Here is a 26,041-nt window from a genome sequence, read left to right on the forward strand (position 1 = left end):
CCTTCTGCAACTCTTGGATACCAACAAGGCCCAATATTTCCTTTTCCTCCACACCCTCTGTGCTTACAGTACTAGAGCCTTCAGAATATCTGATGTTGCACCCTAAGGAGACACTTTTTCTCAAACACAGTCTGGACCCCTTCACTGATGTTAGCATGAGGGGGAACTGTGCTGGCAGCCAGGGATAGCATGTAAAGAGAGAAACCTGCATTTAGGGCTCAATTCTGCAAGGTGCAGAGAGCTGCTGTGAAGTGCACAGCATCCCTCATTCAGGCCTAGATACTATTTTAAAAATCACTACACGTAATGGAGCATTAAAGGGTGCCAGGCAGAGACCTTGCTAAGTTAAGGGGCCCGTTTCATCTTTCACTGGTCAGTTGATTTTTACTGATGAACATATTCCTGGAAAAGTCAGTGCACATTTTTCAAATTTCAGTGCTTTGTGCACTGTCTCTTTTCCGCCCAGCTCCTGTATACTGCAATTATTGTTGCTTTTGGTACCAATGGATCTTATACAACTCTTACTGAGCTTTATAAAAGACCACAGGACTCATTTTAATGGGAAATTTGATAGTCAGCTGGAAGCTCTTCTTTATGAGGGGGAATTCTGCATCCCACTGTGGCCCCTGTACACAGCACCTGTCGCACACAAGGGCCATAAAAAAGCCCTAGGTGGCCAGGGGCCCGGGGGACAATTATGCAGTGCCTGTGCTAGGGGAAGACTGCCACAAATTGCCCTATCACCATCCTCATCATAGTGGGGTTTCTGTAGTGTTAGGCTGCTACATGGATTCACAGCTGCTGAGGGCTGCAAAGCAGCCCACTGGCAGCCCTGGAGAGTAGGGGGCTGCTTTCTTTTCTGCCAGGGGTCACACTGGCCCCTGAAGGAGCCCCAGATCAGATGGGTGCAAAGATAACTTTAAGCCACCTTGGCATCCTCCTGTCTCCCTGGATTGTGCCTCTTGGAGGCACAGTATTGAATCTCAAACGCCTTCTAATGCCATTTCACAATTATGCCACAATCTTTTTTCCTTTACACTAACATGTGTTAATATTCCTTTTGAGACTCACAGATGAATACCCATTACCTGGCTTTCCATGTTAGGGCCTCGATGTCTCAAACACTTGATTAATAGACTCTGAAGTAGCTAAATGATTCTCTACCATTAATCATACTCTTCTACCTCTGTATTACCTGAAATCATTAGAGCTGGAGATGTGCTCAAGTGCAATCAGCTCCATTTTAATGCTCAGCACACACTTAAAGAAGCCAGGACACTCTGTCTCCAGTAGGCTAAAGAAATTAAGTGGAAATTTGCACTCTTATTTGTATTTGTGCTAATTTCTGTATTTGGAGACTTTACGTCATTTCAAAGTGAGTCTCATCTCTTACTGAAAGAATAAGGTACATAGGAACAGACTCTGAATCGGAGATGGGATCCCGCTTAGTCCAGTAACCTGGCTCAAGCATGGCCAGTACCAGCTGCTTTAGAGGAGGGTACAGGAAATTCTGCAGTGGGCAGTGATGGAATAACTTGCCATCAAAAGAATATCTTCCTAACGCCCATTAATTAGAATGGTTTATGCTCTGAAGAAGGAGGGTTTATAGGCCGTCTCAGCTTCTTGTTTATATTTTTAATCTTTGTGACTATAGCTGCTGATATTTTTGCCATAACATAAATGTCAAATCCCTTTTTTGGAATTCTGCTAATCTTTTGGCCTCAGCATCTTGTGGAAATGAGTTCCACAGACTAATTGCACATTATGTATAAAAAAGTATTTATTTTCCTCAGTTTTAAAGTTTTCTGCTTTTCATTTTCATTCTATGTCTGGGTATTCTTGTGTTATATGAGAGGATGAATAGCCCACTAGTTCTATTTCTCTGTAACCATTTAGTCATGCCTGGGCACATCCCAGCCCCCAAGTGCCAAGAACAAGTGAAGTGTATTGGGTGAAAGTGAGCTTTCAGAGGTTTCATTTATTTTGTTTGTATTATGTGGGCTAGATCAACCCTTGCATGACCAGCTGCTATAAGGTTCTCTATCAATAATAGTTCCAATACCTTCCCTTACAGTTTGCAGCAATCTGTATTATATGTGAAAATAATAATTAATTTTCCAAAGCCTTGTACCTCCTAAATTGTGTGTGTGTAATGCCTCAGTTATGGAAAATATATTCTTGGTAACTGATGTAAAAAAGCCACAGCTAATTTATAGAGCTATGAAAATCCCAGCATAGGAATAGCAAGGGATTCTCTGCAAGTCAGGACTGAATGTGCATTGCAAAAACTCCTGGGAGGGTCCAGGATTATAATAGTAGAGGATACTGCAGGTCAGGGTTGAGGTGCATTAGCAGAGCTCATGTTGGAAGCCAAGGAGTGGTGTAGCAGTCAGGACTGAGTCTCATCAGCAGAGCTGTGTAGAAGGCCTACGTCCAGAGCTGCATGGAGGGCAACAAGTCCAGTCCAGTAGAGCTCTGTGTGGGGATGCTTGCATGATGGGAAATGCCCAGACTCTCACCTCTTTCTAGCTAATGCTATTAATCCTCAGTTTTTAACGGCATATTAAACACATCCATGTGGTAAAATGGGTGGGTGAGGTTAATATAGGCAAGTGGGTATTTTAAACCCGGTGTGAAGGTGCTGTATGACTTCTGCCTGTTGTGCTGGGCTAGTGAGTTAGAATTTATTTCCACAACCTTTGTAGTTTCATGCTGTGCCGTTCACTATCTAAGAAAGTCATCGAAGTGAATATTTTCTTTTTATTTTATTTTTTATAAAAGGAGAGGAAACTTTCTGAGCACAGGAAACATCTGCAGGTAAGTGAACTAAAGCAAACCACAGACAAGAGAAACCAAGTTTCATGCTTGATGGGCTAAACTATGGGACTCTGGAGTGAATCCCCATCTTCTCTCAAAACATTAGGCCATAGACCCACATATGCTGGAGCTGGGAACCCCCATGCTGCTAGTTTTCAATCTCCCTTTTATTTTATTTTTAGCAGTGATGCCTTAAGTTACAGTAAACTGTTATCAAACTGGTGGGGGCAGCCCATAAATGTGAGCTTTTGGTGAGCTTTATGGGCACACAAAGCAGAAACCTCTCCTGTTTCAATGAGATCCAGGGAAGTTCAGCTATAACATTTGAAAAGAATGGAGAGGTTCTTGCTGTGCTGTATGAAACCCAACCAGTAACAGTTGAACTATAGCAGTGGTTCTCAAACATTTGTACTGGGGACCCCTTTCACACAGCAAGCCTCTGAGTGCAACCCCCCCTTATACATTTAAAAAACACTCGTTTATATATTTAACACCGTTATAAATGCTGGATGCAAAGCGGGGTTTGAGATAGAGGCTGACAGCTCGCAACCACCCATGTAATAACCTTGCGACCCCAGTTTGAGAACCCCTGAACTATAGTATGGCGTGTCCTTCTGCTCACTTGTTTGGTGCCCTGTGGACAATTGTCATATACCATCATCTGAAGGGTGTGTCCAGTTAAGAGAATTCTACTGTCTTTTACTGTGAGTTAATGTAATGTAATTCTGGCAATTAAACTCATTAGCTGCTCCGCTCCTGTATCTTCAGAATGCTGCTGCAATCACTTTCCTGGCTCCATTGACAGTATCACCTCCCTCTCTGCATCTTTCCACTGGATCCCGCTTCTCTGTTGCATCAAACATAAGTTTACTTGTCATCATTTTCAAGACCCATCTCCACCCCATCTATCATCACTTGTTCACCATCAAGCTGCCGACTTCCACCTCTAATTGGACCATGATACCAGCCTCTATTGCTTGTTAAATTTTCTAACAAGCACCTTCATGCTTTTCTTATGTCACCCTTTACGTTTGGAAGGAGAGCTTTGTAAACATTTGCAAAACTACTTTATCATCCTTCAAAACCCTCCTTAAAACAGTTCTTTTTTGAAATGCCTACAAAATAAACTGAAATTGATTAGGGCATTGATATGCTGAGATAACTGCCTGTCATGCTGACCAATATTCTTTCATCCATCAGTTGTCCCCTCTTTTATACTTAGTTTGTCAGCTCTTTGGGGCAGAGACTGCCTTTTTGTTCTGTTTGTACAACACCTAGCACGATGGGGTCCTAGTTCATGTCTAGGGCTCCTGGGCAGTACAGTAGTACAAATAAGTATGGATAGACAGAGCTATGGATGGGGCTGTCTACAGATAGATAAATAGATCTATGTGTGGATCAGGATATCTTCTGTGAGTCTATGGGAATGATTGTAGAGAGTGAGAGCAGTCTGGGGTAGTATGTGGACTGGGTAAAAGTAGGGCAGCAGCCAGAGAGAAACCTGAAGGCCTAGAATGTGAAAGTACATAGTGACAGATGAGATGGGAAGCAGATGCAGTATGGACTGTATCATCTGGTGGGTGGGGATGGGGGGAGGGAGGGAGAAAGGAAGCTTCCCCAGTGGGTGACTCTAAAGTTAGACTGAATTTGGAAAGCCTATTTGGGGAGATGAACCCCCAATAACTGACACTGTGACCTTTACAGTGGGACTTGTTATTTCTGATATTGACATCAATCCCATTTCTATCATGGTGCAAATGTAACTGGGTGACCAGCTGAACTGATGGGAACTAAGATAACTTCCCCCTGGTAATACTGGGAGGGACATGGGAGCAGAGTCACTTTGTGGTGGACGATTCATCCAGAAAGGCTAAGGAACTTGGACGGGGGAAAGGCCACTAACATGCCATGTTGCATCTGCTCACACTGGGTGGCCCAGCATCAGGCCCTGTTTGTGGCTAATACCAGAGCAGTCGGTGCACTGGATTGGCAGTTGGGGGAGTTGCTGTGTGATGGAATTATAGGCATCTGCAGCCACGTGCTAAACCAAAGGGGAGTTGGAGCTGGCAGATTCTCTCAATCCATCCCACAAAAGGCAGTTAAAAAGCCCTTGAGATGAAAGTCTAAGTGTTCTGTCTGCTACAGCTCCAGATGAGGAAGTAAATCCAGCTGCAGTGGCAGCAGGAGGCTCCTTTCAAGAATCCCTAGCTCAGGCTGATTTAGAACCTGCAGCCACCAGCATTTTGGGAAGGATGCTGGGGGTTATTTAAACAGTCTGTGATGTTCACTGGATACTCATAGCTGACCAAAGCAGCTCAATTTATAATTAATCAGGAATTCCCTTCTGTTTTCTCTATACTACCGGCTGTAGCATCTGTTCGTGGTTAATCTTTGAAATTGTGCACTACTTTATATACAAATAATTGTTACATATGATCACTGATGTAAATCCAGTCATGAGATTTTAGCTTCCAGAGGGAACAAAAGTGCAGCATGTTGTTTTTTTTTTACTTTATCACCTCGTCTGAACCAGAACCTGAAAGCCACCACCTAGCCACAGGAAAATAAAAATGCTTTCTTTGTATTTAGGAATCTTCTAAAACAGGACAAACAAATGGAGGTTTGGGAAACAGTTTAGGACAGGAAGTGAAGAATAATCTCATATCCAATTAAAATTGCAAGGGAGAATATCTTAGCTGGCAGAATGCAATTGCTCGCATTGGAATTTAGCCAGGCTGGTATAAGCCGTTGCAAGAGGCAAACTAACAGACTTGATGGATTAGCTATCTGATCCGGTATGGCAAATTCTGCCCTACATTTCTTAGAAAGAGAAAGATATGCAGTCAGCAATGCTCTTCATATTCACATGGTGCTTGAATCACTTAATTAGCTAATTGGACCTTTTGCAAGCAAAGGAGGAAAAACATCTGGTAGAGCTACCCTCTCATAAATCTTGAACTCTTAGCGTGGTGACTGGAGATTGAAAGCAGCACATCAGCAGAGGCAGAATTCAGGACTACCTGACCCCTGCCAGATTAGATGTTGCATAGGCAGAATAAAGCAATTCAGGAAGAAAATTGACCCTCATTGTAAGTACATCCCTCAGCTAGACACACTTTTGTCACCACAAGCAACTATGGGGTTAGCTGCTGGGAAATGTCTGTGGCTGTTGTAGAGAAATGCATCATCTCACTGCTAATTCAATAGTACATACAATATTGCATGCATGTTAATAGCCTTCACGTGCCTTACAAATGTGGCTAAAACCCATAGTCCTTAATCAGGAAAATCTACCTTTCGGGTCAACCAGGATTTTGCTTGAGTAAAGACTTGGTGTAAAATCTTGCCCCTGGTGAAGCCAGTGGCAAAACCCCCAGTGAATTCAGAAGAGCCAGGATTTTACTCTTCATGATTTTCACCCACACAATGTAAGCCAAGCCTGCAATCTGAGAGCTGAACGGGAAGTTCCTGCTCCTTCTTATCTCCACAGTGTTCATTGCCATAGCATGTAGACAGCATATACAGCAATAACAGCATATATAGCATATGGATTTTTCTCCATGTCCAGAATAGAATCTGCATTCTTCACCCTGCCCTCAGGTTAGTTGTCACCATCATCCTGAGCAGCTTCTCTGTGGAGTTGGAATATAAGAAGCCACAGTTGTCATACTATACTGCTGTTATTGGAGAAAAGTTCTATAAAGAAAGGATCTTGCCTCATCTTCACAATAATCATTTTGTGGCATTCCATCAAAATATTCATTGCTTCATTTCAAGTGATTTTGCACACACACTCTGTCTGAATTGGTTTTGGGAAATTTGGACAAACTGTGATTTATTGCTTTAAAGCCTCCATGAAATCCTGGATTTTTTATGGAGAAACCAGCTTTGCTGAAAACGGTGGCCATTTTCCATTTAAAATAAAATCTTGTGCCCTTGTGCAATATCTGATGGCAATGAGTCCATTTTTCAATTTCATAAAGAAATACCGAAAATGATGAGTTCTGTATCCCGATACGCTGATCCACTTCACAGGGAACTTTTCCCACTACAGAATTGGTGCAGATTCTGGAACCTGTACAGAGTCTAGATCCAGGCAGAATAACATAACACCCTTTCTAATGCCACACTATGTTTTAGATGAAGAAAACTGATAGGTGAAATCCGTGGTAGAGCTAGGAAAGCACACACAGGAAATCAAACATTGAACAGTCCTGTGTTTGCCTTGAAGCAGACTAGAATGTCTGATTAGTCCCTTGATTATTGCTTTGTTTAAGTTTATTTTGGCTACGTACAGGCAATACTGAGTTAGTGCTGGGATTTTGGTTGTTTAAAAGTGAATACACAGTCGTGGTAATCCAATTGCTCAGTTAGTTGACCGTATCCATCCTGCCAAACTCACCCTGTCTCTGAAATGTTATATTTGTTAATGTGCAGTGAGGGGCAATAGACTGTGGTAGCTCTACACTGCTGTAGTTCATGCTCCTTAGCACATGGCTGTAAGCAAGGGATAGGGGTGGGAGCATGAACTTACTTTATTCAACGTGGAAAAACCTGTAGCTTCTTTAAAATCAGATCATAATAATATAAATACAAGTAAGAGTCTTGCATTGTTGCAACAAATTAGTCCTGTTCACTCTCAACCTACTATCTTTTATTTTAAGGGACTTTGTATTTATTTTAAACTGGTTGTTTCTTCTTCCAGGTGAAGTCAATTTACATTTCTCCCTGACCTTTACTTTACAATAAGAAGGGCTATTTTTTGCTCTATTGGTTCTCTTATCTCTTCCCGAGAGCTGTTACCCACATTGCCTCAGCGGATAGTGCAGGATATCTCTGAAATTCTAAGAGAAAGAAATTGAGGATTGGCTCCTCAGTTGACATCTGAGCTGTGTTGAAGTCCGTGAAGCTACATCAATTTACACCAGCAGAAGATCTGGTGCCTGACCTCACACTCCTAAGCTGGTGCACATTCTTGGTTTGGAGGGATTCTTCCTTTAGTATTTTTTATCAGAGGCTCTGAAAGAACTTTGCAGAAAATTAATGAACTGGGGTGAGCCAAGTAAGTCGGTATTATTATTATTATTATTATTGTTATTCCCATTTTAGGTATAGAGAAAGTGGTCTACAAAGAGGCTAATATTCTCTCAAGGTCGCTCTGTAAGTCAGTGGGAGAACCAGGAATTTAGCTTAGGAGTCCTTATTCCAAATCACCTTCTCTCTCCAATAAGCAACAGTTCCTCTGTTTTACTTTTCTTCAGAAATCTATGCAAAACAGGTTCCACAAACAACTCTCCTAAACAGCCTAATCCTTATTATGAGTTTTAACACATAGAGAATTCCCTTCAGGCTACACTTTTTCTTTGCTTCTTAATAATTATTTATAGCTGTATTAGTTAGTGTCATAGAAATGTAGGATTGGAGGAGACCTCAAGAGGTCCTCTAGTCCAGCCCCCTGCACTCATGGCTGGACTAAGTATGAGCTAGACCATCCCTGACAGGTGCTTGTCTAACCTGTTCTTAAAAACCTCCAATGACAGAGATTCCTTAGGTAATTTTTCCCAGTGTTTAAGTATCCTTACAGTTATGAAGCTTTTCCTAATGTCCAACCTAAATCTCCCTTGCTGCAATTTAAGCCCATTGCTGCTTGTTCTCCTTAATCACTGAGGACAGGACAACATCTCACCCTCCTCTTCACAACAACCTTTTACATATTTTAAGATTGTTACATCCCACCACCTCAGTCTTCTCTTATCCAGACTGAACAAACTATATTTGTTTAAATCTTTCCTTGTTGTAGGTCATGTTTTCTAGACCTTTATTCTTTGTTGTTCTTCTCTGGACTTCCTTCAGTTTGTCCACATCTTCCCTGAAGTGTGATGCCCAGAACTGGACACAGTACTCCAGTTGAGGCCTTATCAGTGCTGAGTAGAGTGGAAGAATTACTACTTGTGTCTTGCTTACAACACTCCTGCTAATAATCCCAGAATGATATTCACTTTTTTTTTTTTTTGGTAGCAGTATTACATTGTAGACTCATACTTAGTTTGTGAAACACTTTAACCCCCAGAATCCTTTCTGCAGGACTCCTTCCTAGGAAGTCTTTTTCCATTTTGTATTTGTGCAATTGATTATTCCTTTCTAAGTGTAGTACTTTTCATTTGTTCTTATTGAATTTTTGTCCTATTTATTTCAGACCATTTCTTGAGTTTGTCACAGTGATATGAATTCTAATCCCGTCCTCCAAAGTGGCTGCAACCCCTCCCAACTTGGTATCAACCTCAAACTTTATAAGTGTGCTGTTTGTGCCACTGTCCAAATCATTTATGATGATACTGAATAGAATGGGACAGACCGAGAACTGCTATACCTCACTTGATTATACCATTCCAGCTTGACTGTGAACCATTGATAATTACACTCTGAGTGTGGTTTTCCAATCATTTATGCACTCATCTTATAGCAGGGTCATCTAGACTGTTCTCTTAATTTGTTTTATAAGAAGGTCATGTGAGACAATGTAAAAAATCTTACTGAAGATATCGCATCTACTGCTTCTCCCTATCCACAAGTCATATCACCTGTCAAGGAAGGATCTTAGGTTGGGTTGACATGATTTGTTCTTGACAAATTCATGTTGACTGTTACTTATCACCAGGGGTGAAAGTAACTTACAGGACTTACCAGTACTGCTGGAGTCCTGAGGGGGTGTGGCCTCATCTGGAAGAGGCTTGGCCTCTCAAGATTTAAAGGCCCTGGGGAACCAGCTGTGGCTGGGAGACCCAGAGCCTTTAAATCAACCAGGGGCTCCCAGCTGCAGAGGTGGCTGGGAGCCCCCCCCAGGGCTCAGGGGCAAATTAAAAGGCCTAGGGCTCTGGACGCCGGGGGAACCCCGAGCTTTGCAGGGCTGGGGCAGGAATTTAAAGGGCCCAGAGCTCCTACCACTGAGGGTAGCCCGGAGCCCTTTAAATCCTGGCCCCAGTCCGGCTGCCAGAGCCGCGGCTGGGATTTAAAGGGCTCTGGGCTGCCCACAGCGGCGGGAGCTCTGAGCCCTATAAATCCCGGCCCCAGCCTGGCTGCCGGAGCCGCGGCCAGGATTTAAAGGGCTCTGGGCTGCTCGCAGCAGCGTGGAGCTCTGAGTCCTTTAAATCTCAGCCACAGCTGGGATTTAAACGGCTCTGGGCTGCCTGCAGCCTCGGGCACCCACAGCCTCAGGCAGCCCAGGCCCTTTCAATCCAAACTGTGGAAGTCGATGCGGTCCAGCACGGTGTACTCTCTCTTGCCGGTACGCCGTACCAGACCAGACCGGCTTACTTTCACCTCTGACTGTATGTATGTGTATGAATGTGTCACAAACAATGTTTCTGCAGCCTGCCACCGACCAGCAGTGACCCCAGCAACCGGCCCCTGTGGGCTGCTGCCTGCAGAGAGCCAGCAGGTGCCGCTGGGCTGGGACTGCCAAGGAGCAAGTAACCAAGGCAAAAACAACAACCAGCCAGTCAGGGAGGAAGCAGGGGCAGGGAAGTCAGGGGTGAATGAAGGACAACTGGAATAGCTTTCATAAAATATACAAGATATTTAGAGAAAGTTTTGTCAATTTCAGCCTCCGCACTCTGCAGGCAGGACAAAAGAAAAAGAGATCTGAGATTGCACCCGATGTCGTAAGGACATTTCAGGTGTTTAAATCAATATATAAAGAGGGTGGATTGGAATGAAAACTACTCTTTCTTTCCAGGGAGGCACAATAATTTCCCTGAATATTCAGTTTTCCCCTCCAATCCCTTTGTGGTTTTGTTCATGGAGGCTATTTGCTTTCCCTGTGAATCTTCAGTTGCTTTAGCAAAATTGCTTTGCCCAAAATTAACCCTGATCATCATGACATATCTTTCCACCATGTTCTCCTTGTTTTTTGTGTTGTTTTTTTATACAGTAACATTTCAAAGAGGATCTGCAAGCAGTTTGGACATCACAACCATGATCCTCTGCTGGGGAGGGAATGGGATAGTTTTGAACTTGGAAATGGTTCCTGATTTTGATAGTGTTTAGGAGATCCCCTCATCCTAGGGGCAGAAAAGAACTGCCCCTGCCATAGTCAAACACACCCAACAACAACTGGGAATGAAATTAACAAGGATGCCAGAAACAGCTCCTAACTGAGCACTGAACTGCATAGGGAACAGCTGAGTTTAAACTGTTCTTTTGCAGGCAGCAGCAGCAAGCATCTCAGCCAGTCTCCCTACTGCAAGCTAGAGCCTAGAGGATGGGGGAGGAATGCAGAACCTTGTCTGCAGCCTGGCTGGAGAAGGGGGAGGGAGGAGACGAGAAACCAATGTGACAGTGAGTTTTCCCCTTCCACCTGCTTTTATTAGCTCTGGATTTAAGCTCTGCAGCCAAATGCTTGTATTTGTTGTGTATATTAGTATTGGAGAGATCCCCTCATCCCCAGGGGCAGAAAAGGACTGCCCCTGCCATGATCAAACACACTCTCCCCTCGACCCTCTCCCCACAGCTACTGTGAGTGAAATTAACAAGGATGCCAGAAACCTAGCCCTGGGAGCTGAACCATCAGGGAACAGCTGAGTTTAAACTATTCTTATGCAGGGAGCAGGCTTCTTTCTCCCTCCCTCAGTCAGTCTCCTTTTCTTACAGGTCCTTCGTACCTGCCCGTACCCGCTACTTTCACCTCTGCTTATCACCTTATTGTCTTCTAGTTGCTAACAAATTGTTTATTTGCTCCATTGTCTTTCCAGGTACTGAAGTTAAGATCTGCTTCCATTGGGATCATCTAGTCTGGCCTCCTGTATAACACAGACCATAGAACTTCTCCAAAATAGGCTCAAACATGTTTCTTAATGGAATACTCTGGAGACTAGGAAGCCTTCCCAGATCACATTTCATGTGATGCAAAGATGATCCAATGCGATGTCACATGTACATGACAGCACATCCCCTCTTCACAGAAAGAGTATGGTTGGGTTTTTTTCTTGCTTGTGGAGGAGAAGGTCTGACAAATCTCTGAGAAGAGACCCCTATAAAGCTCAGTACCACCCAGCTTTTAGCTCAGAAGGGCAGTATATGACTCTGCTTTTTCACACTGCTCCATAACCATCCAGGGCAATGTCTGTAGAACAGTGTAAGACCTTGCTTTTTACGAAGGGTGTACCTTCACCACAGAGTTATCCCAGGTGATGGCACCTGGGTAAGCCTTGCCCAAGTGTGAGCAGCTGGACTGCAAAGCCCATCCTGAGTTACTGTTTCCTCACCAGTGCCATGCTCCCGTGTGTGTGTGTGTCACTTGGACTTCTGGAGGTATTTCCCCTGGAATATTTGTGCTGCAGTATGCTAAGCCACTCTGTGATTCTTTCCCAGTGAACTGTGGAAGAACTTTCCTGTCCCTTCTGGGCATTCTGGGAAGGCATTAGAGGACTATCATCACTCAAATGATTTAGCTTGTTACCACTCTGCAGAGTGGTTAAGTTCCAACCCAAGTGAAATTGAAATCCAGGCTCTAACCCACAGCTGCAGCCAGGCCAGCTAGCTTGGGTTGAAAGCACCATTAAACCCAGATGAGAGGGTTTCGTGTATGGAAGGTGGGGCAGTTAGATGCAACACTGGAATAAGAGCACTGGCTAACTCTGCTGTGAAGATATATTCTAATGTGTTTGGCCACATTCCCAGCATGCCCAAGACTCTCATAAGCAAACAATGGAAATCTATCTGGCAGTGTAGAGCACATGAACCAACCCAAAGAAGCATCTTCCTTTTTAAAGGAGCCATATCCACACTGTTGCATAATTTTAATTAGATAGTATTATATTAGCATGGATAAAGGACCCCTTTGTACTTAAGGAGCAGACAGATTGTTTAGCTGCAAACAGCCATGGCTGGAAACTGATAGCAAGCGTTCCACTGCTTGGCGTATCTCTCACTGTAGATAATAAAGGATTAATTGAAATTACAGAAAGATGAAAATATGCCCAAGGTGAACATTGAGCTACACGGAATGGCACTGAGTAGCATTCAGAGTGCTATTTTCTATGGCTTGGGGCTGGGAGCTTCCACATACTGCGCATCAAATTGGGCATAGAAACTAGCAGAGCTAAGGCTTAAGCATGTTTTGTTAGTCTTTTATTTTTAACTCAGCTCAGAATTGTATCTTGCGTCTAAACTGGACTTGGCAAAACTACACAGTTGCTTTTCAAACTCATAGAAAACCAAACAAATATACCTGGAACAAATTTTCTAACTGATGGGTTTTCCTCTCTTCCTCCTTCCTCTCGGCCCATTTGCAGCATTTGTTAGAATGGTTCCTTTCTTTTCTTTTCCTCCCCACCTCTACATAAGCCTTTAAATTGCTGTTTTCAAGACATGTCTGGCATCCAGAGTGCTTAGGTACCACGGTTCCTTTTAATAACCATTGACAGTCTAAATTAGATGGATGGATGACCTAGAATGCTTTATGTTGTGAAAGGAGTCAGATGTCTTGCAGGCACATTGAGAAGAGGGTTACAGCCTGTCTCCATTCCACTGAGCCTCACTCACTGCTGTAAGGACATTTGGGTTATCGTTGGGCTCCGACCCCTGCACTTTGTAGGAATTTTTATTACCCCAGTCCCAGTCTAATCTGTGCTAAATCTTTTGAGTGATAGCACCTCCACCCCCTCTACAGGAAATCTGCTCCTTGGCCTGAGTGTATTAGGCCTGGTCTACACTACTCATCTATACCGAATTTAGCAGAGTTAAACCAATTTAACCCTGCACCCATCCACACAACAAAGCCCTTTATATCGATATAAAGGGCTCTTAAAACCAATTTCTGTACTCCTCCCTGATGAGGGGAGTAGCGCTGAAATCGGTATTGCCATGTCGGATTAAGGTTAGTGTGGCCGCAATTCGACGGTATTGGCCTCTGGGCGGTATCCCACAGTGCACCATTGTGACTGCTCTGGAAAGCCATCTGAACTTGGATGCACTGGCCAGGTAGACAGGAAAAGCCCCGTGAACTTTTGAATTTCATTACCTGTTTGGCCAGCGTGGAGAGCTCACCAGCACAGGTGACCACGCAGAGGTCATCAGCACAGGTAACAATGCAGTCTCCTGAGAATCGAAAAAGAGCTGCAGCATGGACCGCATGGGAGGTACTGGATCTGATTGCTATATGGGGAGAGGATTCCGTGCTAACAGAACTCCGTTCCAAAAGATGAAATGAAAAAACATTTGAAAAAATTTCCAAGGCCATGATGCAGAGAGGCCACACCAGGGACTCAGTACAGTGCCATGTGAAAGTTAAGGAGCTCAGACAAGCCTACCAGAAAACCAAAGAAGCAAACGGAAGGTCTGGGGCAGGCCGAAAACATGCCGCTTCTACGCTGAGCTGCATGCAATTCTAGGGGGATCCGCCACCACTACCCCACCCCTGTCCGTGGATTCCGAGGTGGGGGTGGTAATCTCAGCCATGGCTGAGGATTCTGCAGACAGGGAAGATGAGGAGGAGGAAGAGGAGGATGAGCTTGCAGAGAGCACACAGCACTCCATTCTCCCCAACAGCCAGGAGCTTTTTCTCACCCTGACGGAATTACCCTCCCAGCCCTCCCAAGCCACTATCCCACACAATGAAGCCATGGAAGGGACCTCTGGTGAGTGTACCTTTGTAAATATAAAACATGGTTTAAAAGCAAGCGCTTTTTAATGATTAATTTGCCCTGAGGACTTGGGATGCATTCACGGCCAGTACAGTTACTGGAAAAGTCTGTTAACATGTCTGGGGATGGAGCGGAAATCTTCCAGGGACATCTCCATGAAGCTTTACTGGAGGTACTCCAAAAGCCTTTGCTGAAGGTTTCTGGGCAGGGCAGCCTTATTCCATCCTCCATGGTAGGACACTTGACCACGCCATGCATGTAGCAAGTAATCTGGTATCATTGCATGACAAAGCCTAGCTGCATATGGTCCCGGTGTTTGCTGGCATTCAAGCAACATCTGTTCTTTATCTTGCTGTTATCCTCAGGAGAGTGATATCGTTCATGGTAACCTGGTTGAAATTCAGGAATTTAATTAAGGGGACAGAGATAGCCATTCCTACTGGGCTGTTTGCCTGTTGCTTAAAAGAAATCCTTCCTTGCAGGTAGCCAAGCAGAGGGAAGGGCGGGGGTGATTGGCGTTGAGCTTTTTCGCATTTGGCTAGCAGGGATCTTCCCTGCTGCCAGCCACGCGGTGGTCGGGGAGGGGGGTGTTTAGCAGTGATCTTCCATGATACCAGCCACGCGGTGGGGGGAGGGGTAAAGTGATCATCCCAGAGAATTGGATGGGGGGGTGGTTTCTGCTGCTGCATGTTAACAGAGAAGAAGCAGCACTGAACGGGCTTCGCTTGCTATTTGGTAAAGGAGGGCGTTGGATATATGAAGGCTGCAGAAGCTGAAAGACAATGGCTTACCATGGCCACATGGAAGATGAATTCTGCTGCCCGGACCTGCATCTGTGAGATCTCTAACACCAGAGCCACAGGCACTCAATATTAAGATGCAAAATGCGACCTTGTAGTGAAATCACATGTGCTATGTAAGGTGAATAGTGTTGTTCACTGTGAAAGACTATAAGAATTGTTCTGTAAAATGTATCTTTTTAAATACTTCTCTCCCTTTTTTCCCTCCCTCATGCAGCTGCACATTTTTCAAGCCTCCCTACTCCATCTTGAAGGCTTATCTCAGATAAGGAGGCGGAAAAAAAAGACGCGAGATGAAATGTTCTCGGAAATGACCCACAATGAAAGAGCTCATCTGAATGAGTGGAAGGACGTGGTATCAAATTAGAGGAAAGATGCCAGTGAATGTGAGGAGAGAAGGGATGCTCGAGATGCGAGGTGGTGGCAGGAAGATCAGAGGTGTAGGCAGGAAGATAAGCGGTGGCAGGATGCAACTCTGTGGCTGCTGCGTGATCGAACTGACATGCTCAGGCATCTGATGGAGCTTCAGGAACAGCAGCAGGGTCACAGAGTGTCGCTGCAGCCCCTGTATAACCACCCTCACCCCTCACTATGTTCCATATCTTCCTCACCCAGATGTGTAAGAACACGTGGGGGAAGGCTCTGTGCACCTGCCCACTCTACCCTCATGGACAGCCCAACCAAAAGGCTGTCATTATTTTGAAATTTTTTTAGTGGCCTTTTCCTTCCCTCCTATCCTCCTCCCAAACCACACCCGGGCTACCTTGTCAGTTCTCTCCCTCTTTTTATAATGAATTAATAAAGAATACATGATTTTTGAATGATAGTGACTTTATTTCCTTTAGCAAGTTGTAATCAAAGGGAGATGGTGAGTTGCTTACAGGGAATGAGTCAATCAAGGGAGGGGTTCATCAAGGGGAAACAAATACATCAGTCACACCGTACCCTGGCCCGTGATGAAACTCGTTTTCAAAGCTTCTCTGATGCGCACCGTTTCCTGGTTTGCTCTTCTGCTCGCCCTGGTGTCTGGCTGCGCGTAATCAGCAGCCAGGAGATTTGCCTCAGCATCCCACCCCGCCATAAAGGTCTCCCCCTTACTCTCACAGAGATTGTGGAGCACACAGCAAGCAGCAATAACAAAGGGGACATTGGTTTGGCTGAGGTCTGAGCAAATCAGTAATGTGCACCAGCGTGCCTTTAAATGGCCAAATGCACATTCTACCACCATTCTGCACTTGCTCAGCCTGTAGTTGAACAGCTTCTGACTACTAACCAGGCTGCCTGTGTATGGCTTCATGAGCTATGGCATCAAGGGGTAGGCTGGGTCCCCCAGGATAACTACAGGCATTTCAACATCCCCAACTGTTAATTTCTGGTCTGGGAAGTAATTCCCTTGCTGCAGCCGTTTAAACAGAGTAGTGTTCCTGAAGACGCAAGCATCATGAACCCTTCCCGGCCATCCCATGTGGATGTTGGTGAAACGTCCCTTGTGATCCACCAGTGCTTGCAGCACCACTGAAAATTACCCCTTGCGGTTTACGTACTGGGCGCCCTGGTGCTCCGATGCCAAGATAGGGATATGGGTTCCATCTATCGCCCCACCACAGTTAGGGAATCCCATTGCAGCAAAGCCATCCACTATGACCTGTACATTTCATAGAGTCACTACCTTTCGTAGCAGCAGCTTAGTGATTGCTTTGGCTACTGGCATCACAGCAGCCTCCACAGTAGATTTGCCCACTCCAAATTGATTCCCTACTGACTAGTAGCTGTCTGGCACTGCAAGCTTCCAGAGGGCTATCACCACTTGCTTCTCAACTGTGAGGGCTGCTCTCATCTTGGTATTCTGGTGTTTCAGGGCAGGGGAAAGCAAGTCACAAAGTTCCATGAAAGTGTCCTTACGCATGCGAAAGTTTCGCAGCCACTGGGAATCATCTTAAACCCGCAAAACTATGTGGTCCCACCAGTCTGTGCTTGTTTCCTGGGCCCAAAATCGGCATTCAATGGCTAGAACCTGCCCCATTACCAGCAGGATCTCCAAAGCGCAGGGGCCCGCGGTTTGAGAGAATTCTGTGTCCATGTCCTCATCACTCTCGTTGTCGCACTGCCATAGCTGCCGCCTCCTCACCTGGTTTTGCAGGTCTTGATTCAGCATAGACTGCACGATAATGCACAAAGTGTTTACAACGTCCATGATTGTTGTCTTGAGCTCAGCAGGGTCCATGCTTGCTGTGCTATGGCGTTTGCACAGTTCATTTAGGAAAAAAAGGCACGAAACATTTGTCTGCTGCTTTCACGGAGGGAGGGGTGAGGCTGTACCGAGAACCACCCACGACAATGTTTTTTGCCCCATCAGGCATTGGGATCTCAACTCAGAATTCCAATGGGCGGGGGAGACTGCAGGAACTATGGGATAGCTACCCACAGTGCAACGCTCTGGAAATCGACACCAGCCTTGGTACATGGACGCACACCGCCGAATTAATGTGTGGCCTCATGCACTCGACTTTGTATAATCTGTTTTTAAAAAATGGTTTCTGTAAAATCGGTATAATCCCATAGTGTAGACCTGCCCTTAGTCTCATCTGAATGTTTAGTGAGTATTCAAGGGTGAGGCTAGTTGAAGAGAAGGTACAACACCTTTTATATTAGGATGATTGTTGCTGACAGTATCAGCAACCAGCTCAGCGTGAGTCTACTCAGGCTTCTGGAAACAGCTAGTACAACCTGTACAAATTAAGAACTAGGACATCCTGTGCCACCATATGTTTGAGTCCCAGTTTTCTTCCTGGGCTGCTATAGAGACAGCACAACAATGCAATTCCCTTCACACTGGGCAGATCATAGAATCACAAGTTGCCCAGAGTACACCATATGTATTTAGAAGCTTTGGGATTTTTGTTTGTAGGGGATTATTTATGCAACTCCACATTTAAAGATTTGTGTTTCATCTGAGGCTGTTGAGACCTAACTCGGTTATTCAAGAATATGCAGAAACAATAGAGGTTCTGTAACATAGCCAGCAACAACACATAACTAAGAGGATGATTTTGATATCGCTTATACTCAGTGTAACTTGATTGACTTCTGTGGGGATTGCTCCTGACGTACACCAGCTCTAATGAGAGTGGAATCAGGTCCTAGGACTGCAGACTTTATATTCCTGCTGAATGTCCTATTTTTTTTCTTTTGCTGTACTGCGCATAAGCATGGGCAGCTATTCTGCACAAAATAACTAGGTGTGCCCTTTTGCTTTTTCTTATTCCAAAATACCCCCAGGCACCAGTTCACCTTCTGGAAGAATAACTTTCAAAAACCCAAGAAAACTTTTGTAAAGAATTACAGCAGTTTGCCAGAGAGAGAGAAGCTGCTTCAGGGCAAGAGGGAGATGCATTTACAGAGCCGAGAAAGGGCTTAGGATTGGACTAGCAGAGTGTGCAGCATGGCTGGAGTGAGGCATATTGGCAGATCTGCAGGGAATTTCAAGGGTTGGAAGGGCAGGGCTGCATTGATTGCCACAGCCCTTCGCACTGTGGATCTGGAAAAGCAGGGTGTGCTGCAGGGCAAGACTGAGATGCCATTAGCACCTCAGGGCTGGGCCGTACAGTGCTAATGAGCACAAAATAAATAGCAATCTTAGCATTAACACAGCTTAGCGAGAAATGCATCTTGGCCAGCGGTTGTCAAACTTTAACAACCGAGGACCCCCATGTTGATTTAAAATTTTGCACTGGCTCCCCAAACCCTCTGCTCAGGCCCCACCCACATTCCCACTCCCACTCCACCCCTTCCCCCCAAGGCTCCACCTCACCTCTTCCTGCCACCACACCACGCCTGAACCTCTTCTTCATGCCTCTTTCCACCCCTTCCCCATAGCATGCCCATCCCCTCTCCTCCTTCTCCCTCCTAGCGCCTCCTGCATGCCGCTAAACAGCTGTTCCCCAGAAGGCACTGGGAGGGAGGGGGAGGAGTTGATCAGCAGGGCATATGGACCCCTGGTGTACTCTCATGGACCCAGCGGTCCGCGGACCCAGTTTGAAAAAAGCTGATCTAGGCCAAATCCTAAAATCCTTCTTTCCACAAACACTGAATTTACCAACAAACTTCAACTTTGAACTCCAGATATTCATAACTGATCCTGATTTGAAAACTATAAGTGCTAAATTCCTACCATGTACCATTTTTTATAGCTGAGACATAAACCCCTTGAAAATATGGGCTTGCAGTGAAATACTGACTTCACTGTTATAGCATGGATAGATTTCTACTGCATGTACTAACAAATGACTCTTTGTGGGTGTTATGTATTAATATCTCTGTGAGTAAGTAGCCATTGCTTATGTCAAAGTGTGGAACCCAGCTAGAAAGCCTTGCCTTTAAATAACGGTTTTATTGTTTGCAGGCAGGATAAGTGAATTGGATTTTAAAGAGCAGAGATTATAAAACAAAAATGCAACATCTAAGGGCCTGATTCTCCCCTCACATGCTCTGGTTTTACACCAGTGTCACTCCATTGACTTCAGCAGTGTTATGCCTGATTTACACCAGTGTAAGCAAGAGACTCATGACTGGAGGACTCTGTGTTCCAAAGAAAGCCAAATTCAATTACCCACAATTAACGATTTATTATTTGAGCTCCTCAGGCAGAGATGAGAAATCCCAAACAAACAAATATATTATTTATGACAGCTGCATTTGTGCATCGCTACAGGCAAGGGCAGTGATTTCATTTCACCTTTGCCACCCTGGAATAGTGAAGGTCAAAACGAAAGCTTGGTTTATGACTTTCATAATCAAACTTCCAGATGAATGACCACTGAATATCTCAGGGACAACATAAAAACAGAACCAGCATCTCCTACTTGCAGCAAGAAAGAGAATTCAGTTTGTCACACAGGGCTTGGTGTTCCCTGTTCATAACCTCTCAGAGCCGTGTAAGATTTTTTTTTATAGCAGCAACAAGATGGTTTTATTATTTTGTTTGTTTGTTTGTTTTGTTTGTTTTTTTGTAATCTGTCATATCCCTCTTTTGTGGCTGTTCCATTCAGCAGATGACAGCCTACTATTTTTGTCAGCTAAATGAGCTGTTCCTCTAGCTCAAATGGTAGATTTCCCTGCTAGTGTGTAGTCCAGTTGGTGGCTGGGGGTGCAGGCATGGGGATGGTGGTCATTACAGGTGCATTTTAGACATTTTGGGCCAGATTTTTAAAATAACTCCATTCCTATTTAGGTTGCTAAATAAGTGTCAGAATTTCAAAAGCGCTTAGTACCCAATGGGCATCCAATATGAAAATCTAGCCACACATTTTTGTGCCCAAATGAGAGCTGAACTTTTGAAAATCTGGCCTTGACTTTAGGCACAGAACTCTTTTGAAAACATAGAATCGTACAAATGTAGGGCGGGAAGGGACCTCAAGAGGTCATCAAGTCCAGCCTGCTGCACTGAGGTAGGACCAAGTAAACCTTGACCATCACTGCCACACATTTGCCTAATAGATTCTTTAAAACCTCTAGTGAGGATTCCACAACCTTCCTTGGTAACCTATTGAAGTATTAAGTTATTCATATAGTTAAGTACATTTTTCCTAATATCAAACTTAAATCTCCCTTGCTGCAGATCAAGCCCATTACTGCTTGTCCTCCATTGGCATGGAGTACAATTGATCACCATCTTTTTTATAACAGCCTTTAACACATTTGAAGACTTATCAGATCCACCCTCAGTCATCCTTTCTCGAGACTAAACATGCCTGTTTTTTTTAACCTTTCCTCATAGGTCAGGTTTTCTAAACCTTTATCATGTTTGTTGCTCTCTCCAATTTGGCCACATCTTTCCTAAAGTGTGGCATCCAAAGCTGGACACAGTACTCCAGGTGAGGCCTTACTGGGGCTGAGTGGAGTGGAACAGTTACCTCCCATGTCTTCCGTACAATACTCCTGTTAATACAACCCAGAATATTAGCCTTTATTGCAACTGCATCTGTCATAAACAGATACTAGGGGTTAATAGAACAAAAGTACTTTATATCTCTTTTGCCTGTAAAGGGTTAACAAGATCAGTGAGCTTGGCTGTCACCTGACCAGAGGACCAATCAGGGGACAGGATACTTTCAAATCTTGAGGGAGGGAAGGCTTTGTGTGTGCTGTTAGTTTTTGGTTGTTGTTCTCTCTGGGTTCTGAGAGTGACCAGACATACAACCAGGTTTCTCTCCAATCTCTCTGATACAGTCTCTTATATGTCCAGAATAGTCAGTACTAGGTAGATAAAGCGAGTTAGGCTTATGTTTGTTTTCTTTATTTGCAAATGTGTATTTGGCTGGAAGGAGTTCAAATTTGTATTTTTCTGAAAGGATTTTAATTTGTACTTGTATACTTAGGCTGGGAGGGTATTCCCAGTGTCTATAGCTGAAAGACCCTGTAACATATTCCATCTTAAATTTACAAAGATAATTTTTACTGTTTTTTCTTTCTTTAATTAAAAGCTTGTCTTGTTTAAGAACCTGATTTTTTTTAATTCTTGTGAGACCCCAGGGGACTGGGTCTGGATCCACCAGGGAATTGGTGGGGAGAAAGGAGGGAAGGGGGAGAGAGAGGTTAATTTCTCTCTGTGTTAGGATTACTTTCTCTATCAGGGAGAGAGAAAGAGGGGGGAAGGTGAATTTTCCTCTCTGTTTTAAGATTCATGGAGTTTGAATCACAGTGATCTTCCAGGATAACCCAGGGAGGGGAAGCCTGGGAGAGGCAACGGTGAGGGAAAGGGTTTACTTTCCTCGTGTTAAGATCCAGAGGGACTGGGTCTTGGGGGTCCCCAGGCAAGGTTTTGGGGGGACAAGAGTGTACCAGGCACTGGAATTCCTGGTTGGTGGCAGCGCTACAAGTACTAAGCTGGTAATTGAGCTTAGAGGAATTCATGCTGGTACCCCGTCTTTTGGACGCTAAGGTTCAGAGCGGGGAATTATACCATGACAGCATCATTGTTGGCTCTCATTCAATTTGTGATGCACTATAACCCCCACATCCTTTTCTGCTGTACTACTGCCTAGCCATTTATTTTCCATTTTGTAGTTGGACAGCTGATTTACTTTTTTCCTTCCTAGGTGTAGTACTTTGCACTTACTTCTATTGAAGATAACCTTGATGGTTTCAAACCATCTCTCCAATTTATCTAGTTGTTTTAAATTCTATTTCTGTCCTCCAAAGTGTTAGCTACTCCTTCAGTCTTGGTATAATCTGCAACTTTTATAAACACGTCACTCCATTATCCAAGTTAATCAAAACATTGAATAGTACTGGACCCAGGACAGACCCCTGCAGGACCCCTGGATACATCCTTCTCGGTTGACAATGAGCCATTCATAACTTTTTGGGTACTGTTTATTTTTTTTCCCTCCAACCAGTTGTGAACCTACCTTATAGTATATTCACCTAGACCACATTTCCGTAGTTTGCTTGTGAGAATGTCTTGAAGGAGTGTGTCAAAAGCCTTACTAAAAATCAAGATATATAATGTTGATTGCTTTCCCCCACATCTGCTCAGCCAGTAACCCTGTCCAAGAAGGACATTAGGGTGGTCTGACATGATTTGCTCTCAATAAGTTCATGTTAGCTATTCCTATCACCCTATTCTCTAGATGTTTACCAATAGATTGTTTAATAATTTGTTCCAGTTCTCTGAGTTTGTTAAAATCTATTCTTCTGAAGTCCGTTTTCCTTACTCTGCTGCTGTTACTCCTTCCATCATCCTATTAGTATTAGTTTTGGTTTGTACTACAGTACCCAGAAGTCACCTACTACAGAACAGGCCCAGCAAAGAAAATAACAGAACGCCTCTAGCCGTCACCTTCAGCCCCCAACTAAAACCTCTCTCTAGCACATCATCAAAGATCTTCAACCTATCCTGAAAGACAATCCCTCACTCTCACAGATCTGGAGAGACAGATCAGTCCTCTCTTACAGACAGCCCCCCAATCTGAAGCAAATACTCACCAGCAACCATAGAACAAAAACACTAACTTAGGAACCTATCCTTGCAACAAAGCCCAATGCCAACTCTGTCCACATATCTATTCAAGTGACACCATCATAGGACCTAATCACATCAGCCACGCCATCAGGGGTTCGTTCACCTGTACATCTACCAACGTGATATATGCCATCATGTGCCAGCAATGCAACTCTGCCATGTACATTGGCCAAACCAGACAGTCTCTATGCAAAAGAATAAATGGACACAAATCTGACATCAGGAATCATAACATTAAAAAACCAGTAGGAGAACACTTAAACCTCTCCAGTCACTCAGTAACAGACTTAAAGGTGGCAGTTTTGCAACAGAAAAGCTTCAAAAACAGACTCCAATGAGAAACTGCTGAACTAGAATTAATTTGCAAACTAGATACCATTGACTTGGGCTTGAATAGAGACTGGGAGTGGCTGGGTCATTACACAAATTGAATCTATTTCCCCATGTTAAGTATCCTCACACCTTCTTGTCAACTGTCTGGAATGAGCCATCTTGATTATCACTACAAAAGTTTTTTTTTTCCCCTGCTGATAATAGCTCATCTTAGAGTTGGTATGGCAATTTCTACCTTTTCATGTTCTGTATGTATATATCTCTCCTTACTATATGTTCCATTCTATGCATCTGATGAAGTGGGCTGTAGCCCATGAGAGCTTATGCTCAAATAAATTTGTTAGCCCTGGTCTACACTGTTGGGGAGGGTGGGGGTCGACCTAAGATATGCAACTTCAGCTACGTGAATAGGGCAGCTGAAGTTGGCGTATCTTAGGTTGACTTATCTGGCCGTGAGGATGGCGGCGAGTCGACTGCTGCCACTCCCTCGTCGACTCCGCTTCCACCTCTCGTGAGCTGGAGTTCCGGAGTCAATGGGGAGAGCGTTAGGAGATCAATTTATCTGTGTCTGGATGAGAGGCAATAAATCAGTCCCTGATAGATCAATCTCTACCCACCAATGCGGTGGGTAGCGAAGACCTGCCCTTAGTCTCTAAGGGGTCACAAGTACTCCTATTCTTTTTACAAAGTGAAAGAGAGTCCCTGTCTCAAAGAGCTAGTGTTTTTAATGTTTCCTGGTAATCAGGAGGAGACTTTCTCTGGGACCCCGTTGTTCCAGATGTGCTTTAGTTCAAATAGGAATAAATTCAGGGAAGTCCAATGGCCTGAGTTATACAGGGGGTCAGACTAGGTCACAATGATTCATTCTGTCTTATCTGTGAATTTCATAATTGCCTGCTACCATGTTTCTTGCACCTTGCTTTGAGGCGGCTGTTGCTGCTACTGTGAGTCAGGATCATGGACTAAACTAGACTCTGATTGAATCTGGCAATTTCTATGGTCCTTAGAGAGTGCCAGGTCTTCTCTGCATGACATCAAATATCCTCATGAAGTTTGCAGAAATGTCAGCAGTTAGGAAAGTCCAGTGGTAGCAGATGTGAATGTCAAGAGCATGGAGACCCCAGCATGAGAGTGAATGTAAAACTCTGCTCAGCAGGAAAGACTGGAGGAAAATCAACATGCAAGCTGACTCTTCAAATGGATCTTCAGGCCATGTCTACATCTAAAATTTTGCAGCGCTGGTTGTTACAGCTGTATTAGTACAGCTGTATAGGGCCAGCGCTGCAGAGTGGCCACACTTACAGCAACCAGCGCTGCAAGTGGTGTTAGATGTGGCCACACTGCAGCGCTGTTGGGCGGCTTCAAGGGGGGTTCCGGGAACGCGAGAGCAAACCGGGAAAGGCGACCAGCTTCGCCGCGGTTTGCTCTCGCGTTCCCGGAGCCACCCAGCAAACCGCAGGGAAGGAGACCTGCTTGCTCGGGGTTCCGGGAACGAGAGAGCAAACCGGGGAAGGAGACCAGCTTCGCCACGGTTTGCTCTCGCGTTCCCGGAGCCACCCAGCAAACCGCAGGGAAGGAGACCTGCTTGCTCGGGGTTCCGGGAACCAGAGAGCAAACCGGGGAAGGAGACCAGCTTCGCCGCGGTTTGCTCTCGCGTTCCCGGAGCCACCCAGCAAACCGCAGGGAAGGAGACCTGCTTGCTCGGGGTTCCGGGAACGAGAGAGCAAACCGGGGAAGGAGACCAGCTTCGCCGCGGTTTGCTCTCGCGTTCCCAGAGCCACCCAGCAAACCACAGGGAAGGAGACCTGCTTGCTCGGGGTTCCGGGAACCAGAGAGCAAACCGGGGAAGGAGACCAGCTTCGCCGCGGTTTGCTCTCGCGTTCCCGGAGCCACCCAGCAAACCGCAGGGAAGGAGACCTGCTTGCTCGGGGTTCCGGGACCGAGAGAGCAAACCGGGGAAGGAGACCAGCTTCGCCGCGGTTTGCTCTCGCGTTCCCGGAGCCACCCAGCAAACCGCAGAGAAGGAGACCTGCTTGCTCGGGGTTCCGGGAACGAGAGAGCAAACCGGGAAAGGAGATCAGCTTGATTACCAGAGGCTTCCTCCTTCCACGGAGGTCAAGAAAAGCGCTGGTAAGTGTTTACATTGGATTACCAGCACTGGATCACCAGCGCTGGATCCTCTACACCCGAGACAAAACGGGAGTACGGCCAGCGCTGCAAACAGGGAGTTGCAGCGCTGGTGATGCCCTGCAGATGTGTACACCTTCAAAGTTGCAGCGCTGTAACTCCCTCACCAGCGCTGCAACTTTCTGATGTAGACAAGCCCTCAGTCTGAGAAAATAGGATGCAATTAAGTTCTTCCAGCAAGACTCCAGTATGTCTAATGATAAACTTAAAAAGGCCAGCTTAATGAAATATCACAAGAA

This window comes from Gopherus evgoodei, chromosome 2 (assembly GCF_007399415.2).
Source record: "Gopherus evgoodei ecotype Sinaloan lineage chromosome 2, rGopEvg1_v1.p, whole genome shotgun sequence".
NCBI lineage: Eukaryota > Metazoa > Chordata > Testudines > Testudinidae > Gopherus > Gopherus evgoodei.